This window comes from Dromiciops gliroides, chromosome 1, assembly GCF_019393635.1.
Source record: "Dromiciops gliroides isolate mDroGli1 chromosome 1, mDroGli1.pri, whole genome shotgun sequence".
NCBI classification, from domain to species: Eukaryota; Metazoa; Chordata; class Mammalia; order Microbiotheria; family Microbiotheriidae; genus Dromiciops; species Dromiciops gliroides.
The window spans coordinates 272,228,631-272,254,266 of NC_057861.1; the positions used below are offsets into that span (position 1 = coordinate 272,228,631).

Here is a 25,636-nt window from a genome sequence, read left to right on the forward strand (position 1 = left end):
TAAATGGTTCTGTAACATTAGGAAAAAGAGAAAGGGAGAAAGGGAGAGAGAGGGAGAAAGGGAGAGAGAGAGAAAGAGAGAAAGAGAGAGAGAAAGAGAGAGAGAAAGAGAGAAAGAAAGAAAAAGAAAGGAAGAAAAAGAAAGAAAGAAAGAGAAAGAAAGAAAGAAAGAAAGAAAGAAAGAAACAGAAAGAAAGAAAGAAAGAAAGAAAGAAAGAAAGAAAGAAAGAAAGAAAGAAAGAAAGAAAGAAAGAAAGAAAGAAAGAAAGAAAGAAAAACCCACCTCGCTCCTTGCACCTGAAGCTACTCCTTCAGCCACCTCCAAGGGAAAGGCTTCTCTCCCCTTCTCCTGAGCAGAAGCCCTCTGCAAGCCTGCTCAGGCATGATCCCTACACAGACAGCTCCAAGCTAATTGGCTGATAACATTGATAGACAAGACCCACAGGTGGTAGACATAACTTTCAGATGCCAATCTGACCTTCAAAACCCCAGAAAGGTCACAATGTCTTTCTCAGCAGGATGGTGGTGCTCTGATTCTCAAACATTACTTGTATCCTTTGGTTATATTTATGTACTTATGTATACTACTTGGATGATAATTTTCACCAAATTCACATATTCTTTATATTAAAAACACAATTTTGAACTCAAATTGAAACAAATTTCTAAAATATTTCAATCGAAATGGACACTTTCTATTAAAAATAATAGTTTTGTAAAGTGATTTTTGACACAGGTGTTTGACATACCATGAAGCCTAGTATATGTAAACTATTCCCCTGTTAAGGGGTTTATTAAATCCTCCACTTGAAGGTGTTACTATCAAATATTTGGATACTGCCCTCTGGCCCCAAGAATATCTGAAGGCCTGTTAGAGAACCTTCAGTACATTAGAAAGATCCTTTTTGAGGATTTCTGTGGTAATGTGAATGAGAGGGCATGGGTAAGTTAATGATCTGCACAGGTAGAGGGAGTACAGTATTCACCTTGTAGCAAAATGTAAAATTACAGAATAAATATTTCATATTAAAATGATTTCTTCACCTAGAAAGGGCGAAAAATGATTAAAAACATTTAAAGTGTATAATTAGGGAAATAATAGAGAAGTAAGTAGCAGAATTTGTTTAAGCCATTCTGTATTCAAACCTTTAGGAGTGAAGAGTATACAACCTTAACCTGAGAGAACTTATACCTGGGTCAATAGTTAGACATAGCTTATTCAAGAAATGAGTGGAGTGTTTATAATACTACACCACACTATACACTTTTCTGACAGACTAGTTATGAAATTCTTTTTTAAAATTTCTCCATACAAATAAACAATACAGAGATGGTAAAGTATTTTGAAGAAAATATCTTACTGCTTGGACAGTAAGGCTAAGGTGAATTGGTTTTCAGAGTAATAGTATCTAATAAAACCAGAATATTTTGATATCCCCAGTGAAAGCCCTAACTATGCTCTACCTATACTTGGGGCCAGGCCCTGAAATCATGTGAAATGAAAGATAGACTTAGTTGGAATTGGTAGTTGGGCATTAACCCATGGAGGGGATAGACCAAGATCCCAGGAGGATACCATAAAGCTGTTAATGAGGTGGATGCCCATTCCTATCTTCATTCCCTGTGCCCACCTCCACCCCTACCCCACCTCAGCTGTCCATTTGGAAGCTTTCTATTCAAACAAATGGTTCTCAATAACTAGTTGCTGAGACTAGCTGTTTCTTCACATACAACATTCTGTGGAGTGGATATGAATAAATAACCCTTACAGAAAACAGAGAAATGCTTTTGGAGATGATTCTGAAAGAGGGCTTGAAACCAGTATCATCCCACTGAACTTTCAATGTATCACTTGAGAGCAGGACAGAAACTCAAGGATCAAGTACAGTGCTTTGATATTTTTCAGAGAAGGAAATTCAGGCCACTGGGAGGGAGGTTACTTGTCCAAGGGCACAAAGGAAGACTCATTCATCTTTTCAGGGAGAGCTGAGGTAGAGTCAAATAGAGCCCATATCTCATAGGTTCACAGATTAATAGAGTTGCTCAGGACATTCCTGGAATACTCTCCCTCCCCACATCCACTGTTTAAAATCACTAGCCTCCTTTAGGTCTCAGATTAAACCCCATCTTCAGAAGGATTGAATTCCAGCTGCTAGCATTTCTATCCTAAAATTACCTTCTGTTTACTCTATGTGTATCTTGTATGTACCTATTTATGTACTTGGTATTTGCATTAGAATGTAAGCCACCTGTGGAGCATCCTTTCTTTGTGTTCCCAGTGCTTAGCACAATACCTGGCCCAGCATAAGCACTTAACAACTGATTATTGACTGATATTAGAGACTTCCTTGTCCACCCTACTAATTATGCAGAAAAGACATCTGCCATCAATATTGGATCAGGGACTAGAAGTCAAGTTTTCCTGACTCCTGAACTAGGACCCTTTCAGTCGGGTTTTAACAATTTATCTTCTCTCAGGCTACAGGCCCTTGTGGATCAGGTGTTTGTGGTCTTATCATTCAGTATAATTAGCTGACAGGTGAGTGGGCCCTTTGGTCCTTCCATTCACCTTCTATGCTCTCACTCTTCCGTTACTCTTTGAGCACTGGGAAACCTTAAGCTGATTGGAAGAACAAGCCTTTAAGATGAAGCTAAATTGTGCAGAGGCATTCTCAGAAAGGTATGGTTCTTCATCAGTGCTTGGATCCTTTTGTCCTGCCCTGCCTAATGTCTCCTAGCCAGCCTCCCATCTTTGTCCCTGTGAATACTGTGTTGAGAGGCAGAGGAGAGCCCCTAATCCTAAAGAAACATTTTTGCCTCTCTGAGGTAACCTAGTCCTAGAGGGAGTAGGACCCAGGACCCTGAAGTTTCCCCTCACTTCCCCTATAGAACAGTCTAATACACTTTCAACTTGTCTTTTCTCAACTCTGTTTCTTCCTTTTGGATGGGATGTAAAGTGGTACGGTGGAAAGAGGACTAAATTTTGAGTAAGGAGTCCTGACTTCCTATCCTTTCTTTGTCACTTTAATAACTAATGTGACTTTGGTCAAATAACAAATCATTCTGAGTCTCTCCTTCTCCATCTGTAAAATGGGATAAAGCAGATGATTTCCAATCTTCTTTCTATCTCTCAATCTATAATCCTGTGATCTGTTAATCTTAGGAGTTTGGTAAACACAGAAGCAGAGGAAGATAAAATTTCCCAGGAAAGATAAGTTCCCTGAGGAAGGGTGTCCTCAGAAATACATGGCCCTCTAGCAGGGATGGAAGCACTGTTTTCTTTTCTTCACCTGGCCTCCCCCAAAGTGGGGTCTCCTTCTCCATGGGGGTGTTGATAATGGGGGTGTTGGGGATGGGCCTTTACAAATTTAGAAAATAAAATATTTGAAAAAATAAAGAAAACAAAAGTTAAGTGAAGAAGGAACACAAATAAAATGTTGCTACTTGTTAAATGATATATGTATATAATTTATATACAATATTATATATAAAATGTTATCTATATATATTCCCCAAACTCTACATAATGGCTCAAAGTCTCTTACGGCATTCTTATCCTTTTTATTGAAATGCATTTTTATTGCTTACATTCATAACAAAAAATAAAAATTTATATAATTATATATCTAAAAATCTATAGTTAACCTTGATGGTCATAAGAATACAAATATAATGCAACTCATTTCCTAAAGAGATGGGCAATGCCTCAAATTAATCAGTCTGGCCAGAGCAGAGGTTTCAAGTTGGAGCATAGTAGGTAAAATGTGAGATAACGGGAGATAAAATGGCTTGGAGTCAGATATGGAGGACCTTGAATGTCATGCTAAGAAGTTAGAAACTCATCCTATCAGTCCTTCAACAAATATCATCAACAAAAATGTATTAAGTACCCACTGTGTTCTTAATATATGGTACTGTGCTAACTGCTAAGGATATAAAGAAAGGCAAAAAGTAGCCCCTCCTCATAAGGAGGCCAAAGTCAACAAGCAAACAATTATGTCAATCAATTAACATTTATTGCATGCTTATGTGCCAAGCACTGGTGTTAACCACTGTGGATGCAAAAGGAAACAAAAGACAGTCCATATCCACAAGGAGTTTTCTATGTAACTATGTACAGATAAGATATATAAAGGATTAACGAGGGATAGTCTGAAGGAAGGCACTAAGATTAAGGAGGACTGGGAAAGGTTTCTCGCAGAAAGTGAAACTATAGCTGAGACTTGTTTTATTTAGTTCCCTATAAATTTTAGAAATGAGGCCTTTATCAGAAACACTGGCTTTAAAAATTGTTTCCCAGCTTTCTGCTTTCCTTCTAAAATAATGATTTTTGTTAATAGTTGGGTTTTTCTTTGACGAGTTCAAAGACAAGCCACTATAGAAACATCCACATGTTTTAAGTACTCCAGAATGTTTTATGAAGTTCTTTCATTAGAAAATTGAGAAAACAAAGCAACGTTCTGATGAGAAGGTTAATGTAATGGAAAATTAACAATAGAATAAAATCCAATTTTACCATCTAATTAACATTTAATTAGAATTAAATTTTTATTCTGCAACATGAGAAATTATTTTCAGAGAAATACAGTTTATGTACTATTAATTTTCTATTTCCCCTCATACCAAATCTTCTGACTCCCCCTTTCCAGGCATTCTTTTTACATGGTTATTTTCCTTCTTTAGAGCTTAATTTCTTTTCTCCCCTCCAGAACCACCTTATCTATGATAATTGTCACTCTTTTTTAACAAGTGTTTTACTGTTTTACCAGACATTTCAAAGATGTAAAAATATTTTTTGAAATCTGGTTATGTGGGCTTATATATACATAATATGCATTTGTGCATACTCATACATACCCCCCCCACACACACACCTTTGTGAGGTACAAAAAACTGTTAAAGGAACTAAGATTTCTTAGCCAGGAAAAGAAAAAATCAAAAGTTTAACCATATGGTTAAAGACAGTTTTCAAGTATATGAACCTATTCTCCATTAAGAACCAAAAAAAAAAAAATGAAATGACTTTGAGCTGTAGCATGTAGATTTTAGGTAACAGAAGGAAAATATTCTTATCAGTAAGAGTTGTTATATAGTAAAATACGTTATTGTGGAACACTGGCATCTATTTCTCTGGAACTGTTTAAAATAGGATCATTTCCATAAGTTTTTGTGAAGTTTTCATTAGTCCTAAAGCAGAGATTAAAAGAAAATATATCATTCAAATATAAAATTATAGAGGCATAAAGGTAGACATGAATGAGGAATCATAAGGAACTTAATAAGGTTCCCAAATGGAAGATGATAAATATAACCCTGAAGAATTTTATCATCATTAAGGCAGTTGAAGGAGTATACATAGAAAAAGGGAATAGGTATAAGTCTACTTTATTAGGATGCTCTGAAGAAATATGGAAGGCTGAGAAAAGAGAGAAGGTAGAGAAGTAATAGGGAAAGTTATTTCATATAAAGGAGACACAAAGGAGAATTTTTTTCCAGTGGAGGGAAAAATGCATGTGTGTGAGGGGGAAACAAGCAATGCTTGAACCTACCTTTCCTCTGAACTGATACAAAAAGGCAAGAAAAAAATCTATACACAATTAGTTGAGTATAGAAATTCATCTTACCTGTCAGAGAAGTAGGAAGGAATGGGGCTAAGGGAAAGAAGAAATGCTAAGAGAAAGGGCAGATTAAAGGAAGCAGTGATCAGAAGGCAAATAGAAGGGACAGGTTAGAAAAGAGAAGAGGGGAGAGAAAGAAGGAAAGACAGAGAAAGTGAGACAGAGAAACTGAAGAATACAAGATGGAGGGAAAGACACAGTTAGCAATTATTGCTGAATATAAATGGTATAAACTCACCCATAAAGGGAAGTAGATAGCAGAATGTATTAGAAATCAGAATTCTTTGTTTTTTAGCATTTTATTTATTCCCAGTTACATGTAAAAACAATTTTAACATGAATTTTAAGACTGTGTTCCAAATTCTTGTCCCTTCTCTCTCCTCACCATCCTCAGAAGGCAAGCAATTCAATATAAGTTATACAATTATAGTCATGCAAAACATAGAAATCAGAATTCAACAATATTTTTATAAGAAACACACTTGAAACAGAAAACCACACACAGAGGGTCAGGAACCAAAAGCGTTATGCTTTTGCTGAAGCAAAAAAAAGACAGGATCATGATCTGACACAAAGCAAAATCAAAATAAAAAAAAAACACAAAAACAAACAATCCCCCCCCCAAAAAAAAACCTAAACTAAAGAAGATGATTAGGGAAATTACATTTTGTTAAAAATGTACCATGAACAATGAAGCAATATCAATGCTATACATATACAACAAATGGTAGTATTCAAATTCTTAAAAGAAAAATCAAATGAGTTATCAGTATAGACAATAAAACTAGAGTAGTGGTACACCTCAATTTATCCCTCTCATAACTAGGTAACTGACCATGAAATAAATGAGAAAGAATTTACAGAGATGAACAGAATTTTATTAATTAAATATGATAGAATTCTGGAAAAAATACAAAGGAGTATTTTTTCTCAGTTGTACATATTACTTTCACAAAAAGCGATCATGAATGAGGGCATAAAAACCTCACGAAGAAATTTAGAACGCAGAACTACTAAATGCAACCTTTTCAAACAATAAAGTGACAAAAATTATAGTCAATAAAGGATGTTGGAAGCATAGATTAAAAATCAATCAGAAAATAAAGAACCTAATTCTAAAGGATGAGTAGGTCAAAGAACAAATAATAAAAATCAATGATTTCATTAAAGAAAATGACAATGAGGCAACATACCAAAAGTTTGCTGCTTATTTTGATAAAAGAGATCAGTGAATATGAGTATTCAACTAAAAAAATTAGAAAAAGAACAAATTAGAAATCCCTAAACACCGAAATAGAAATCTCGAAAATCAAAGAAGAGATTAATAAAATTGAAAGTAGAAAAAGCACATTGAACTAATAAAACTAGAGGTGATTTTATATTTACAAAACACAATAAAATAGACAAACCATTGCTTAATTTGACTGAAAAGGAAATCTAAATTGAGTATCAAAAATGAAATGCACCACCAAGGAAAATGAAATTAACACAGTAATTAGTAATTAGTAGCTATTTGCACAATTATATGGCAGCAAAACTGATAAGCTAATTGGATCAATATTTCTAAAAAATATAAGTTGCCTATATTTATAGAAGAAAAGGTATACTTAAATAACCCTATATTAGAAAAATAAATTGAACAAGACATCAATGAGCTACCTAAGAAAAAATCCTCAGGAAAAAATGGATTTACAGGTGAGTTATATCAAACATTTAAAAATAATTAATTCTAATACTATCTGAACTATTTGAAAAAAATAGTTAAGAATGAGTCCTACCAAATCCTTTTTATAAAACAAATATAATTTTGATATATAAACCATAGAAAAATCAAAAAAAGAAAATTGTAGACCAATTTTTTTTCTAATTAATATTGATGTGAAAATTTTAAATAAGATTCTAGAAGGGAGACTACAGCAATATATCACAAGGATTATATACAACGACCAATGGGATTTATACAAGGAATGGAGGGCTGGTTCAATATTAGGGAAACTAAGCGTAATTTTCTGTGTCACTGACACTAATAATAAAAATTATATGATTATATATCAATAAATGCAGAAAAAGCTTTTGATAAAAGGCAACATCCCTTATTTAAAACATGAGGAAGCACAGGAATCAAGGGAGCTTTTCTTCAAATGCAAAGTAGTGTTTATCTACAATCAAGAGCAAACATTTTCTATAATGGGGATGTACAAGAAGCCTTCCCAATAAGATTAGGGGTAAAGTTATTATTAAATATTGTACTAGAAATGCTAGGTATAGCAATTAGATAAGACAAAGAAATTGAAGCAATTAAAATAGGCAATGAGGACACAAACCTCAGTTTTTAGAGATGATGTGATGGTATACTTAAAGAACCCAAGAGAATCAACTAAAAATCTTTTGAAACAATTAGAAGCTTTAGCAAAGTTGCATAATATAAAATGAACACAGAAATCATCAACATTTCTATATATTAACAAGAAAACCCAGCAAGAACAAAAGTGAAATTCCATTTACAAAAACTGCATATGACAAAATGCTTGGAAGTCTACCTGCCAAGATGCATGCGGAAACTATATTAACATAATTACAAAATACTTTTCACACGAAGACTGATCTAAACAACTGGAGAAATGTTAATTGCTCATGTATAAACTGAGCTCAAAGGTAGGCTTGGGAAAAAATAACAATTCTACTTAAACTAACTTATGTATTCAGTCTAATACTAATCAAACTATGAAAGAATTACTTCATAGAGCTAGGAAAAATATAATATTCATCTTTAAAATCAAAAGGTCAAGGATTTCAAGAGAATCGATGGAAAAATGAATGAAAGTGGCCTAGTAGTACCAGATTTAAAACTACTTTACAAAGTGGTAATCATCAAAGCAATCTATTACTGGATAAGAGAGTGCTTGTTCTGTGAAACAGAATAGACATATAATAAATAAACTTAGTAATCTGGTGTCTGATAAGTCTAAAAATCCAAGTTTTTGTGGGAAGAATTCACTATTTGACAAAAATTGCCAGGAAAGTTGGAAAACAGATTTGCAAAAATGGGGTATAGACCAACATATCACACCATATACCAAGATAAAGTCAAAACAGGTGCATGATTAAGACATAAAAGGTAATATCATAAATAAAATAGGAGATGATGGAAAAAATTATCTGTTAGTCCTATGGAGAAAGGAAGTTTATGATCAAACAAGAGATTAAGAAGATCATGGGAAGTAAAATGAATAATTTTGATTACATAAACTTAGAAAGTTTTTGCATAGGATATGAAGTAAACCCACATAAATCATCAGCATTTATATATATTACTTCCATTTAAAGTAACTGTGGTGGGGGGCAGCTAGGTGGCAAAGTGGATAAAGCACTGACCCTGGATTCAGGCAGACCTGAATTCAAATCCAGCCTCAGATACTTGACCATTACTAGCTGTGTGACCCTGGGCAAGACACTTAACCCTCAATGCCCTTCAAAAACAAACAAACAAATAAAAAAAAAGATTAAGGAAACTATGGCCAATATAAAATACTTGGGAGTCTACCTGCCAAGACAAAGACAGGAACTATATGACCAGAACTACAAAACACTTTTCACACAAATAAAGATAGATCTAAATAATTGGAAAAAATTAATTGCTCAAGGGTAGGTCAAGTCAATGTAATAAAAATGACAATACTACATAAGTTAACTTATTTAGTGCTATACCAATAAAGCTATCAAAAATATTTTATAGATCTAGAAAAAATAATAAAGTTTATCTTGAAAAAACAAAAGTTCAAGGATATCATGGGAATCAATAAAAAAATACAAAACAAGGTGGTCTAGCAGCACCAGATCTCCAACTGTATTATAAAATGGTAATTAAAAAACAATCTGGTACTGGATAAAAAAATGAGAGATGAATCAGTGGAATAGAATAGGTAAAAATTACACTATAGTAAGTGACTATAGTAATCTAGTATATGATAAACCCCAAAATCCAAGCTTTTGGAACAAAAACTTATTATTTGACAAAAACTGCTGGGAAAACTGGAAGACAGTATGGCAGAAACTAGGAATAAACCAACATCTCAATGGATAACTGATTTACACATAAAGGATGATTCCATAAGCAAGTTAAGAGAGTATGGAATCATTTATCTGTCAAATTTATGAGCAGAGGAAGAATTTAGGACCAAAGAAGACATAGAGAATAAAACAAAATGTAAAACAGATGATTTTGATTATATAAAATTAAAAAGAGTTTGTACAAACAAAACTAATGTAACCAAGATTACAAGGGAAGCAGAAAACTGGGAAAGAATTTTTGAAAAAAGATCTCTGATAAAGGCTTCATTTCTCAAATATATTGAGTACCGAGTCAAATTTATAAAAATACAAGTCTTTCCCCAGTTGGTAAATTGTCAAAGGATATGAACAGGCAGTTTTCAGACAAAGAAATCAAACTATCTATAATCATATGAAAAAATGCTCTAGATCACTATTGATCAGAGAAATGTAAATTAAAACAACTCTGAGGTATCGCCTCACACATATCAGAGTGGCAAATATAACAAAAATGGAAAATATTGGATGTTGGAGGGGATGTGGGAAAGCTTGGACATTAATCCACTATTGCTGGAGTTGTGGAAAGATCCAACCATTTTGGAGAGCAATTTAGAATTATCCCCAAAGGGCTACAGAACTGTGCAAACCCTTTGATCCAGCAATGCCACTGCTAGGTTTATATCCCAAAGACATCCCCCAAAAGAGAAAAAGACCTACTTTAGAAGCTCTTTTTGTGGTAACCAAGAATTGGAAATCAAAGGAATGCCCATTAATTGGGGAATGACTAAACAAGCTGTGGTAAATGATGGTGATGGAATATTATTGTGCTATAAGAAATGATAAGAAGGATGATTTCAGACAGTCCTGGAAAGACTTGTATGAACTGATGTATAGTGAAGTGAGCAGAAGCAAGAGAACATTGTACACAGACAGCAATATTGTTTGATGAAGAACTGTGAAAGATTTAACTATTCTCAATAATACAATGATCCAAGACAATTCTAAAGCACTATTGATGAAACATACTATCCACCTCCAAAGAAAGAACTGATACTGATGGAACACAGACTGAAGCATTCTATTTTCACTTTCTTTCATTTTTTTCCTTTTATTCAAGTTTTCTTATACAAAATGACTAATATGTTAATGTTTTACATAAAATTGCACATGTATAACCTATATCTGATTGCTTGCCACCTCAGGAAAGGGGGAGGGGAGGGAGGAAAAGAGGGATAAAAATTGAAACCCAAAACTATAAATAAAAATGTTTATTACTTAAATAAACAAGCATAAATAAATGAATGAATAAAAAGCTACCCAAAAAAAATAAAAGAAAGAAAAAGAAAGTTTTTGCACAAAAAACAATGTAGCCAAAATTAGAAGGAAAGCAGGAAACTGGGGGAGGGGGATATTTACAGCATTTTAAATATAGGTCTAATTTCTCAAATATATAGACAACTGAATTAAGTTTAAACAATAAGAACCATTCCCCAATTGATAAATGGTCAAAGGATAGGAACAGGAAGTTTTCAGAAGAAATCAGTTATCAACAATTACATAAAAATGCTCTAAAAATCACTATTGATTAGAAAAATGCAAATTAAACCAACTCTAATTAAACCAGCTCACATAATAGAACAAGAAAATGACAAATGCTGGAGGTGATGTGGAAAAATGGATATACTAATGTATACCCATGTAAAGAGTAATACTACAGGTAATACTCTTGGTAAAGTTGTGAACTAGTCTAACCATTCTGGAGAACAATTTGTAACCATGACCAAAGGGCTATAAAACTGTATATAACTTTTGTTAGCTACTCCCTTTCTTTCAGGACATAGTATCTCAGGTGACATTTTGATTTACTTTTGGACTGGTGAAGCAGGTCACTATTCAAGGCTAGCTCCTTACCTAGTTCAACTACTATGACTAATGTCAGGCTCTGCTTCTGACTCCAGTTGTTGAACTTCTGATAATATTCTTTTAATCTTTTGGACCTCAATAAATCATAACCTTGTCCGTTCAATCTCTAATCATTATTTGTCTTAGAGTAGGAAAGAATAAACAGAGATAAGAGATGTAGTTGCCATATGTTTATCCTGGCAATAGACCTCTGGAGGGGAAGAGGTGGGGCAAGGGGATGAGACAATAGCTGCTGCTCCTACTTCTTCCACTCCTGCTTCTGCTTCTGCTTCTGCTTCTGCTTCTGCTTCTGCTTCTGCTTCTGCTACATCTCTCCGCACCCCCCACCCCAACCCCAGCCTTCCCACTCATGGGTTTACTACAGCTTTTGTCTCAATGCCAGTGAAGAGAACGAAGTTTTGTCAATTTGGGTATCTTGTTTACTCACACAATTCTAGCTCAGAGGTTGGTAGAAATGGTCATTTACCACATCATAAGCATACAGAAGACAGAAAATACCTATATCTACACTGAAGTGACAAGGGAAAGAGCCCATCTATTACACATATCCAGAAGTCTGTTCTCCAAGCACCCATGCTTGGATTAGTCCCTCATTCACCAGGCCCTGCAATACTTTAAGAATATGAGATAAGATTATAAAGAAATGTATAGAATACTCTAAAGAAGTGTTTGCTATTTCTTTAGGAGCTAAGAAGTTAATCTACCAACTTGATTGAATTGTAGGGCAGCTAGCCTTCGACTGACTAAAGGAATAGCCATGAGTCTGGCAGTCTTTAAAAAGTAGCCTAGCTGGGTCTTCAGAAGAGGGAATCTTTGGCAGTTGAGAAGGGAGATAGCTTTGGATAAAGAACTCTGCTCTTGGGAGGCCATTACCATTCATCTTTTTCATTGTGCCTCCTTCAAAGTGCTCTCAGGAAGAGAGAGGATTTCTCTTTCCCAACTACCATGCCTTCTATAATAATGGTATGGTATCTTGATGTTAATCAATTGTCCCAGTAGAAAATGCCAAGATAAGGAGAGAACAGACCCAAAGAGTTCATAGATGGAATCAAGTTGACTAGGATAGTACATGGGACCTATTTTATCTTTGTCTGGACCTATGACTTCATCAGTAAAGGAAATTCCAGTTGTGGATTGATATTCTTTTCCTTGGCAGATCAGAAACCCCTTTTGTTTTTGTTTTTGTTTTTGCAGGGCAATGAGGGTTAAGTGCTTTGCCCAGGGTCACACAGCTAGTGTCAAGTGTTTGAGGCCAGATTTGAACTCAGGTCCTCCTGAATCCAGGGACGGTGCTTTATCCACTGCGCCACCTAGCTGCCCCCAGAACCTCCTTTTAGAGAGGGCCTGAGTCACTGAGAGGTTAAGCTGCCCAAGATCACAGAGCTAGTTTATAGAAGAGCCAAAGACTTCTCGACTCTAAAGCCTACATTCTCTCCTTTAGGGTGTACTGCTCCTTGTATGGCACGTGTTAGGTCCTTAATAAACCTTTGCTGAAAGAACTAAGAAACATTTGGTATCCAATTCCTTTTGACACACAGTAGGCATTTGATAAATGTTTATTAACTGAGGAGCGTGAGGAAAATGCACTTCAATGTTCTACAGGAACCATAAAGGGGGGCAAGATGAATTAAGACCCTTGGAAATAATGGGAGTGTGTAAATAAACAGAAATGTATATCTATCTGCCAAAATTGAAATTATATATAACAAAGAATCATTAAGGCAAAAAGTTTAATGTTTATCTTAAATTAGCTATCAAATTTATTATAACTGTATAGTTATGTATGCTTAAAGAATGAAAATCTTAAAGGAATGAAATAATTTACTAACTGAAATAATTTGCAACAACAAAAACAAAATATGAAAAGTATTTTTTACTTATCTATTTATAGTTTGTTCCATTTAAAGAGGAGCATTTAAAATACATCTTTTGGGTTGGACAGTTATTATTGCTAAGTAAACAATGTAAAGAGCCCATTTCTTATTAAAATAGCCTATATTATCTCTTTTAATTTATGTTAGCTTCTTGTTGTTCAGTTGTTTTCATTTAAAGTAACAACCTATTCTCCAATGTAAGAACTTAACTAGATTTAAAGAAAGATTGCAGCTACTTTCAAATTCTATTTAATTTCATAATTTAATTTTAATTTGCAGAGGAAGATCTAGGCATGAAGACTAGGAAATAATTATAACTAACATTTATATAAGGACTTCAAAGTTTGCAGTGTTTTACATATGCTATCTCTTTTGATGTACACAACAACTCCAGGAGGGAGGTGCTATTATTATTCTTACTATGCATAAGAGGTTAAGTGACTTGCCCAAGGTCAAAATGAGGCTAGAATTGAGCTGAAGGCTTGACTTGAGGTCCAGAACTCTATTTACTATACCTTCTCATTGCCCCTGGAAAAAACACTATCTGTAATACTTTCTGTAAGTATTGCAGTGTTTGGGCTTTTATTCTGTTCTATTCTTTTTTCTTGTTGGCTGTATTTTAAACTAATTGGGTTTTGTTTCCTTCTCTAAAATAGGCTACTCTGGAACATTTTTCCTGTTCAATAAAGTTCTGGAATATATGCACAAGACCTGGCCCCATTTGAACTTTGTTACCACAAGTCACTTCTTTGATCTTCCCTTTCCTCAAATATTAAATAAGGACAATAACAACAACAACAACAACAACAACAACAATAACAAGACGTGGTATTATTGAGAAAATCAAGAATATATATAAATGAACTTTGGAATTCTAAAGTTATTTAATGATGGCATAGGTTTATAGATTTAGACTAAGATGGAACTTTAGAGTTATCCAATCATAGTCCTCTTTTATAGGTGAAAAAGTAATTCATGGGGCAGCTAGATGGTGCAGTGGGTAGAGCACCAGCCCTGGAGTCAGGAGTACCTGAGGTCAAATCTGGCCTCAGCTCAGACATTTGATGCTTACTAGCTGTGTGACCCTGGGCAAGTCACTTAACCCCAGTTGCATCGCCCAAAAAAAGAAAAGAAAAGAAAAAGTAATTCAGTAGCTAGGTGGCACAGTGCAGAGAGTGAGTACGAGTCTTGCAATCAGGAAGACTAATATTTCCAAGTTCAAATCTATCCTCAGATACTTCTAGTCACGTGACCCTGGGCAAGTCACTCAATCCTATTTGCCTTAGTTTCCTTATCTGAAAAATGAGCTGGAAAAGAAAATGGCAAACCACTCCAGTATGTCTAGCAAGAAAATCCCACACTGGGTCATGAAAAGTCAGACACAACTGAACAACAAAAAGAAAATCACAAAGGTTATGTGATTTCTGAAGAGCATGTAAGTAATAAACAACATAAGTAAAATTTAGTCCAGCTCCTCTAGAGCAAGGGCTTTTTTTTTTTTTGAAACTCTGTTACATGACTTCTGAAGGAGCCTCAGAGATGGTGGTGGTAATGGTGGGTGACTTGCATCATGGCAATCATCATGGTTGTGTTTGTGGTCATAGTAATCATGGGCATCACTAGAATAACATTTTATCAGAGGAAAGGCTAGCCATTGAAAAGGAACAGAGAATTGTGCTGTCTTCCAAGCTTATATTGAAGAACTTCTTATGGTAAATGTGTTTAAAAAATAAAGGCTTACAAAACCATGTATTCATTTAAAATTTCTATTTGTATAGATGAAAATTTTGAATAGGATGCTACCCAATAGCCAATATAACTTTTGATTGATCAATAGAGTTAATTGTATGTAAAGTTCTTGATTTTTATTGTTTTAATTTGTGATTTTTCCCCAGTGTTATGATTTCCTTCCAAAAGTATTACAGAATACATGGAAGCTGTATATATTACTTTATCTTCTTCCAAATACAATTTATATTCTTTAAAAAATGGGCTAAATTAGGTGTTCAGTGAAGTTTGCTCTCTGATTTTAAAAAGGTTGATTCATGGACCTATGAGGTTTTCTGTTTGTGATGTACTTTTGCTTTTTGATCTATATCAACTCTCTAACACAATAAGTTATTTCAGAATTACCAATCTGCATCACTGGATAGAGTTTCCATAACAGGAATCAGCTCTATTCATGAATTCATGGGGATATTCCTCCCTCAAAAAATTGTCCTTGTTGGAAACTGTGGGAGTACGCATAATAATCATTAGATCTTTCTGAAAACTATTAATCTAACTATTTAAACAAAGTTCCTGACTATGAATAATTGCCAAAAGATGAAGAAAAAACTATACTTTAAAAGTGAAGATATTTTAAAATACTGTGAAATCCAGTCAAAACAACCTATTTTCATAATTGCTAATGATTTCATTATTGCCAGATTTAATGTTGCTGTTGAGTTGTGTTCAACTTTTCATGTCCCCATTCTGGGTTTTCTTGGCAAAGATACTGGAATAGTTTGACATTTCCTTCTCCAGCTCATTTACAAATGAGGAAACCAAGGCAAACAGGGTTAAGTGACTTGCCCAGGGTCACACACCTAGTAAGAGTTTGAGGCCAGACCAAATCGTCTTTTTGTATTTTTACAGTTTACAATTGATGACTTTTGGACCATTGAACATTTTGAACTGGATGTCCCATAGGCAACTTGAACTCAACATTTCTGAAACACAAGTCAAGATCTTTTCACCCCTTCCCCACTTCCAAAATTCATGCACATTTGTAATCCTTCCTATTAGGAAACTACTATCCTTTAAGTGCCAAGCCTCGAGTCAAGAAGACTCATCTTCCTGAGTTTAAATCTGGTCTCAGACACTTACTAACTGTGTGACCCTGGGCAAATCATTTAATGCTGTTTACATTAGTCTCTTTATCCATAAAGTGAGCTAGAGAAGAAATGGCATACCACTCCATTATCTTTGTCAAGAAATCCCCAAATGGGGTTATGAAGAGTTAAGCACAACTGAAATGATTAAACAATGAAATAAATAGCATATTTCCTTGCACATTGTAACAGTTTAATAAACATTTAATCCTCTATCACCCCTCTCTATTCCAAATAGCTAACAGTTAATAAAGCATCAGTTGAAATCATGAGCCTTTTTGGCAAAAAGGACCTTATAGATTCAATACAATATCATGACTTTATAGATAAGGTGACTGAAGTAGAGAGAACTTAAATGATTGGTTGAAGAGCAAAATTCTAGTTAGTAGTAAACAGGGCATTAGGGCTCAGGCCTCCCTACTGTCATTTCAGTATGTTTTTTTTTATTATATAATGCTAAGTGAAGTATTGTAGTATCTAAGAAAGATTAAACAGACATTCTGTGTCACTTGAGGGATGGAGCATTAAGTAGAAATTATATAAGGAACTGTTTTGACTTAAGATTAGCAACTTAAAAATTAGAACTACAAAAATGGAATGGGTTATTTTGCTAAATAATTGAAATCTCATAACTCAAAGTATTTGAACAGAGTCTAGATAGTGAGTATAACCTCTTGATTCTTTATATGTTATGTTCATTTTTTTAGTTGAATGGGATATTGGATTGGATAACCTTTAAGATCTTTTCCAACACCAGAATTCTATTAAATTAATACACACACAGCTATACAACACAGAAACATTATGCAATCAGTGTGGTATCATGACATGATGTATGGAATTCTAGAATTGGGGTTAATGTCCTATCTTTTACACTTACTGAGTGATTGTTACAAACGTAATTAATCTAAGCCTCAGTTTACTCAACTGTAAAAGGGGGATAATAATACCTGTGTATAATTTATAGGGAGGTTCAAATGAAGTAATATATGTAAAGTACCTTTCAAGTTTTAAAGATCTATATAAATCCTAGTTGTTATTATTCTGTCTACCTAATTGAAAAAGTAACTCTTAGGATTCATGATTTAGTTTAGTAGAATGCAATTAACTTTCCAAGCCCCTTGGGTATCATTTAATATATCTCAGCAGTAAAGTATTATCTTAGAGACTGAATGTTTCCCTTTTCTTATTTCTTTTATTCTAAGGGACAATCACTGTGGTGGTATAAGAGTTGTTTTATTACCTTTCTCGTGCCTTTAAGGTTGAGTTATCCCAGGAGGCAATAGGACATCTGCCTGGTATCCTGCAGAGAATTGGCAACTTATCATTTATGAGAGCTAGCCAAGGAGAAATACTGATTTGCCACTCCTGGAAAGTTAACTTAATGTCATGACACCTTGTGGTTCTGTTAGAGTGAGTGTTCAGATTTTAATGGAATCTCCAAATTCAGTACTCTTTCTATAACATTGCTAAATGGTGCCCCATAACTTAGAATTTTCCAGCACCTATTGGGATACCATGAATGTGTGTCTTTTCCAATGCTTTTGAAATTTTTATCACATAGTTCTTTTAGAGGATCTCACAATTATCCACGTGCTACTTCAGCCCATCTTCTCAAATAAAATTGTTGTAGACTTTCTATGTCATTGAGATAAGAATGAGAGTAACATTTTTCCTTTGCTATAGCCCATTATAGAAGTGCATTGATTCTTTCAAGAACTATATTGTATCTAAATTTGTAGGCTAGATAGAGAAAACAAAGTATAGCACTTTGACAAGGGCTAATAGGTGGCCTTGGGTGAGAGCCAAGATAATAGTGTGAGACAAAGTAGCTAGGAAGAGAATTGCAGTGTACTGTAGAAATAGGCATCTTGGTGAGTACCCTATTTCATTTCTGGGGGCCAAATTTGATATATGGAGAGTTAATTGGGTGGCTTGCCAAAATATTGGGGTCCCAGAAATAATGAGGGACCTCTAGGTTCAAAGCTCCCTCCCCTCTGAACAGCCTTTTTAGATATTTCTCCCAGACCAATAAGAAAGGAGCCTAACAGTCTCTGTTTTCCACAAATGAATCAGGTTTTATTAATGGGAATAAAGTAAACAGCAAAGGTGAAATTAATATAATCAAAGACAAGGGAATAGGGGAAAAGAAATACTGATAATTCTCCTAGCTCTAACCCAAGTCTATACAATCCCCAAATTCACTTTCAGTTCAACTAATTGAAAAGAGCAGAGTTCGTATTTTAATTCACCACCTAGAGCTTGTAGCTTAAATGGAAAGAACAGCTTACAGCCAGGCTTGAATGACTTGTCTCCTGCTGCTCCTGTTCAAGCCATGGGGAGGAAAGACAACTCTGCCAGAGCAGCAAGCTTCCCTGAGCAAGCATTTAATATTCTTCTCCCAAAAGGAGAGGTCCTTCAAAAACTGCCTGTGGAGAGGTGTTTCTCCTTCTGACCTCAGCAGCATGCATCACTTCAGGGCAGGCCAGATGTGGCCCCTCCCAATGAGTCAGTCAAATTCTAATAATCTTACCATACATTTATTCTTTAAGTGATGATCTTCATAAAGCCCTTATTTATTTCAAATATAATATTTATTATATTGCTCAGAATTAATATTTTTTCAAACCAGAGTATATAAAGATCTGTACTATGTCTTTGTTTGCAATGTCTTCTTGACATTGACCTCTAACCAAATTTCCAGCCTAGTTATACATTACTCCCTTTACTGCAGCCTACAATCCAGCCAAACTACCTATGTTAATATTTCTCCCCATAACACCTCATCTCCCATCTTTGTCTTTTTTTTGCTCTAACCATTCCTCATGCCTAGAATGTACTCATTCATCACCTGTTGGAATTTTGGAATTCTAGACTTCAGCTTCAAGACTCAGCTCAGTTACCAATGTGGGTTCCTCCCCTCTAGAGCTTTTCAAACAAAGACTACTTACTGGGTATGATGTAGAGGGATTCTTGTTTAAGTAAAGTGGATAGAATGCAGTGGATAGAATACAGTGGATAGAGTGCTGGGACTGGGGTCAAGAAGACTCACATGGCCTCAGATGCTTGGTAGCTGTGTGAGCCTAGGCAAGTTACTTAACCCTGTTTGCTTTAGTTTCCTCATCTGTAAAATGACCTGGAGAAGGAAATGGCAAACCACTCCAGTATCTTTGCCCCCAGAAACATTAAAATGAGGTCACAAAGAGGTGGACATGACTGAAACAACTCAATTTTGTCAATTTAAAAAGCAAGCAAAAACTGCAACAACAAAGGACTTATATAGGATGATAGCAGAAGGTTTCACCACTGAAGTTCCCTCCAGGTTCTGTGGTATGTGGTTCAGTGGTCACTTATTAATGTCAATTGCTCTTCACAGATTGCCAAGATGTTGCTTTAAATTGATAAGCTTTGTAGGGCATCTTTGTCTTTTTCTGTTCCTCTTTTTTGTGCCTCTATCTCTATTTCCCTGACTTCTTATTACTCTCTCTGTCTGTCTTAATATTCTCTGTCTTTGTTTCTGTCTTTCAGTCTCTGTTTTCCTGTCTTGGTCTCCGTGTCTCTGTCTTTTTTTCTTGATCTTTGTCTCTCTGTCCCTCTCCCTCCAATCTCTCTTGTATATTTCTATATTGCAATTGAAAGTGTCAGAAAGATCTAATGTAATTTTAAGTTATTAAACTTAAAATATATTTATGATTGAGAGGCCCTATATTTTTGCTTAATTTCCATGTAATTCTCAACTAAAATATAAACATATCAGAAAGAGAAATTGATTTTTTAAATTGACAAAATATATTTACTAATAATAATCTATTCATTTTAGCATGTCTATGATTTTGACATATTTTCAGGCCATATTCAAAGCTTCTCTGGAAGCTTTATGACAGAAGTTTGATAATATTTTAATAAGAAAATGGATATATTTGCATCATTTTCTTACACTTTTGTATATGTTAAGTTTAAAAATTTATTTTGCTTCCAAGACTCTTTATTATTTAAAGAAAAGTGCATTGTTGTTCATTATATTCATTGAACCATTCAATGGGAGTCCAACAAGCCATTAAAATTAATAGGTCAGCTCACAACACAGTGGATATAGATGAAAAATCCCAAGGTGATTAGCTGTCAAAGTGTTGCATCTGTTTGTCAAGATGAATGGGGAAGCCACACTTTTTGGTAATAGTCTTTCCATTTTGCTCCATTATAATTCATGTGTGGTTGTCATCTTTAAAAGTTGTAGATTAGAATGAAATGAAAATGTTACATCCATCCCCAGCAACAACTGTAGAAATAAATTATATGATCTAAAGGTGTGGAAAATTGATTTCATATTCAGCACTATTGGTTTCCTTAAGAATAACGCAGTGGGTAAGATAAGTCACAGATCTTCATCTTGACAGTCTGTGCAGATGTGTTGTTTTATTGACCTCAAATATCAAGCAAACCTGGAGAACAAAAAAGAAATATTATCAATGAACAGTGTTCTAAATACAGTTTCAGTTGATTCCATGCTCTTTAAAAGTGGAAACAGAGCAATATCAGATTGTGTCGCATCGGAATTATGTTTGTCTCCTTTTGCTTAAAGAATAAAAAGTTCTTCAGTTGTAATATTACTTACTTTGAGGTCCTTATCTCAGGGCCACAATTTTTCATTGTGGGAGCCCCAAGATCATGTCTTGTTTCCCCACATTTATGGAATTTTCAGGTTTGAACCTTTTGTAATCTAGTGAAGTTTACACAATGAATATATCTTTAATGACCACAGACTGTCCCTATATCTCTAAATGTAATTTGTTATTTGTCATGAGACCATTGAGAGAATGAGAATATTTCAATGTAACCAATCAAACAAACTGAAAAAACCACACAACACACCTAGATATTATATATAAAAAGCATCAAAAATAATATCTATGGAATGAAACAAAGGGTTCTAGTGAAGGATAGTATGGTTTTCAATAAAACCTCTGATTCAGACTTGTAAAAACTAAAAGAGGGGGAGAGGCTCAAGTAAATGTATACTTTTTTGGGGGGAAGCAATGAGGGTTAAGTGACTTGTCCAAGGTCACACAGCTAGTAAGTGTCAAGTGTCTGAGGCTGGATTTTAACTCAGGTCCTCCTGAATCCAGGGCCGGTGCTTTATCTACTGTAACACCTGGCTGCCCATAAATATATACTTCTTAAGAATAATTCCAAACATTTTAAATCTCCTTTATAAGTGCTATAAATATCCTGATAAAATATTCTAAAAATAAATGGTCATCAGTCTTTTCTCATCTCATGTCAAATATTACTTCTTGTTCTGTGTGAATGAAGAAATGCTTATTTCCCTGATTTTCTAAATCCTAACAGAAATTGGTAACTGAGGGCCTTCTCTGAAAGTCTTTCTAATGCTATGCACAGGGGCAATATACATTTGGCCAATTCCTTTGTGAGAAAGTACATATTTCATTTTCTTTTTTCAAATAAGACAGCTACTATTGCATATATACAAAAGGAGATTCACCTGGTCAAACATGCTAGAATTTGCCTCTGTCATGGTAAAAATTTCCTTTATGAGTAACATTTATAAGGTATGTCATAATGCATCATTATGACTCTCCTAGAAAAAGGTTATTTAATTTAGCTATAAGAAATTCTATTTTTCAGCTGCTTCCAATGCTATCCTTAGTATGGTCTCATTACTTAGTCATGGAGAATAACTCAAGAAAGCCAAATTTGTCTCCAATATATTAATATTGGTCTTTAAGACAACTGAAAAATGAATGTAAATATAATTAAAGCTAGTTGTGATAATTACTTATGTAATGATTGGAATGACGCCACCTGCTGGAAACTTACTGTAGAAATGAGGTGAACATCTCTGAGGGCAAAACCATGCGCCTTTTCTTTGGCGTCAGGAAGTGACGTTTGCGGGTGGGAGGAGGAAGGGGGAACCGGGCGCTCCGTCTCTCTCTCTTTCCTTTGGACTCTGGTGGAGAGCGGAGCTAGAAATGTGCTCTCCCTTTAATAGATAGATGAATGTAGGCCTTTCTCTCTCTCTTTACCAAATTCTTATTCTCCTTAATAAATGCTTAAAAGCCTAACTCTTTCTAAAGCTTATAATTTATTGGCGACCACTCATTAGATATTTTAGACAGACTAGCTAGAATTTTAGCCCTTAACACTTATATGAACAGGTAGATATCATACATTTTGAGACTAGCAAGAAAATTTATGTCAAGCAATATAAAAATATAAATACATGATAAATATGTTTAACAGTTTTTACCAAAGCACAAGATAACCTTGATTTATTATTGCTATCACTGTGACAAATGAGAATTATTTAGAGGTGAGCAATTAGTGAATTTAGAGCTAGGCAATACTACTGGGAGATTGAATTTGTGAATGCTGTAGCTTAAACTGAGACATAAAAACTCAAAAGCCTACATTCAACATGAAGAGTATAGTACTAGAAATTTCAGAATAGTAATTTAGCTCACAGTTGTGAATTCAGTTCAAGTCATTTCTTCAAAACTACTTTGTGAGGTAAATAGGTTAAGTACCATTATCCTCATTTTACTGATGAGGAAAATGAGAATCAAAGAGATAAATGATTATCTTCTTTTCCCCTGTCATGTAAAAAGGTAGCCCTTCTTGTCAAGGCAATGACCTCTACATGAAACTTTGATCCTATGCTATTTCATTTTCCATAGTAGATTGCTTTTTTTATAGTCCCTACTCTCAATAATCTTCAATCCCTTCTTATCTACTGAATTCTTCTCTGCTGCCTACAAATATACCCACGTATGCCCTATTCTCAAAAATAAAAACAAAATCCTTGCTTCATCATATCATCCCCAACAGTTTTCATCCTCTCCTCCTTTTCATCATTAAACACCTTGAGAAATCCATCTGAATTTCAAACCTCCACTTCTTTTCCTTTCACTGTCTTCTAAATGCTTGGCAGTTTTGCTTGGCCAAAATCATTCAACTGAAACCTCTCTCCAAAGTTACAATGATCTTTTCATTGCTCATTCCAATGGCCTTTTCTTAATACTCATCTTTTTAAGCTCCTTGATTCTGTTGATCTACCTTCTCCTTCCAGCTCTCTTCTCTGTAGGTTTTCATGATACCACTCTCTCCTAGTTCTCCTGTCTCCTTTGTTGGATCTTCATTCACTTCAGGTAGATAACCATGGAGTGCCCTCAAGACTCTAGAGTTTATTGAATGGAGGGGGGGAGGGAATGTGTTTGAGAAAAATCACTTTGCTTTTGAACAGAGGATGGACTGGAGTTAGGAGAAATGTGTGGTAAACAGACTAACCAACAGGCAATAATCCAGAATTAAGGAGATGAGGACCTGTGCTAGGATTGTGGTAGCATTACAGGAGAGAAGGGGATATATTCAACAGATATTTTAAACATCAATTGAAAGGCTTTTGCAACAGACTGGATAGGAAGAGGTGAGAGATAGTGAGGAGTCAAGAATGACACCTGGGTTGTGAAACTAGGAAACTGGAAGTATTGTAGAGCCTTCAACAGTAATAAGGATGCTCGGAAGAAGGCAACTTTTGAGGGGAAAGATGAGATGTTTTGCACATGTGGAATTTTGGCTGTTTCTAGGACATTCAATCAGAGATGTCTAATAGACAATTGGAACTGTGAGTCATGAGGTCAGCAGAGAGGTTAGGGTTGGATAAGCAGATGTGAGATTCTTCAGGATAGAGACAATTGAATTTTTTGTTGGTGGTTGTTGTTATTATTGTTGTTTTTCCTTCATTCTTGAAGGGGACCATGACATTGGGGTGATGTTATGATTGGATGGGAATTGGATATCAGCAAGGAAAGGCTGTGCAAAGTCACCAACCTCACTGTTTCCTCCAGAACTATCAAGGCCCAGTGTTTAGATATATATCAGGACAACTGGAGATGGCCCCATCTATTTTTTAAGACAATCAAGGTTATGTGACTTGCCCATAGTCACACAGGTAATGTCTGAAGTGAGATTTGAATTCAGGTCCTCCCAATTTCAGGGCCAGTGCTCTATCTACTAAACTACCTAGCTGCCCACAATTGAATCCATAGAAACTGATGCAATCACCAAATGCAACAGTGTATAGAGAGAAATAAGGAGGGCCCAGAACAGAACCCTGTGGAGTACACCAAAGAACTGGTCTGAATATGGTCCTCTCTTACTCAATAAATTCCAGTGGCTCTCTATTACTCCCAGGACCAAACACAAAATTCTCTATTTGACTTTTAAAATCCTATTACTAGGTCCCTTACCAACCTATCCAGTCTTATACTTACATCCTTCTATATATTTTAAATCCAGAAACATTGGTTTTCTTATTGTCTCTCATACACCCTACTTTCCTGATTTTTTAATTGTTTCCTATGCTTGAAATATTCATCCACCTAATCACTGTTTCCTAGATCCTTGGCTTCCAAGACATCTCAAATACTGCCCCTATAGGAGTCCTTTCTCAGCCCTTTTCCCCTGCCCCATGTTATGACTTCCCTGTTATTACCTTAAATTTATTCTGAATATGTCATGTATGTATGTATGTATGTAGTCTTCCCTATGCAAGCCCCTTCAGATCAGGGACTGGTTTTGTTTTTATTTTTTTGCCTGACTATGAATTCCCCAGGCATAACACAGTGCTTGGCACACAGTAAGCATTTAATAAATGATTATTAACTTGATTTGACTTAATTTGTTCAAGGTCACATTGCTATGAAGTAGAAAAGATGGGCATTAAGCCTAAACATTTTAACTATAAATTTAGTGTTCTGTCTTTTTCTTCTTCTTTGTTCTTCTTCCTTCCTTCTTTTCTTTCTTTCTTTCTTTCTTTCTTTCTTTCTTTCTTTCTTTCTTTCTTTCTTTCTTTCTTCCTTCCTTCCTTCCTTCCTTCCTTCCTTCCTTCCTTCCTTCCTTCCTTCCTTTCTTTCTTTCTTTCTTTCTTTCTTTCTTTCTTTCTTTCTTTCTTTCTTTCTTTCTTTCTTTCTTCCTTTTTTTATTTATTTCTTGTTTGAGGGGGCAATGAGAGTTAAGTGACTTACCCAGGGTCACACAGCTAGTAAGTGTCAAGTGTTTGAGGTTGGATTTGAACTCAGGTCCTCCTGAATCCAGGGCCAGTGCTTTATCCACTAGGCCACCAAGCTGCCCCTTTAGTATTCTGTCTTCTATAAAATGTTGCTTCAAGATATAGATGGAAGGATAATTCTAGGTATCTGTAATCTAGTTGACATAGGTATTCCTATAAATAATGGAGAACATTCTTGCTTATATACCCTGTTTTACTCTAGTTCATATCC

At 35.0% G+C, this 25,636-nt stretch overlaps 1 protein-coding gene across 2 annotated transcripts in view; it reads left to right on the forward strand.

Moving 5' to 3' along the window:
- NKAIN3 (sodium/potassium transporting ATPase interacting 3) overlaps positions 1-25,636 on the forward strand; it is an 831,085-nt gene that overhangs the window by 169,439 nt on the left and 636,010 nt on the right. The gene's annotated exons all lie outside the window — the stretch shown is intronic.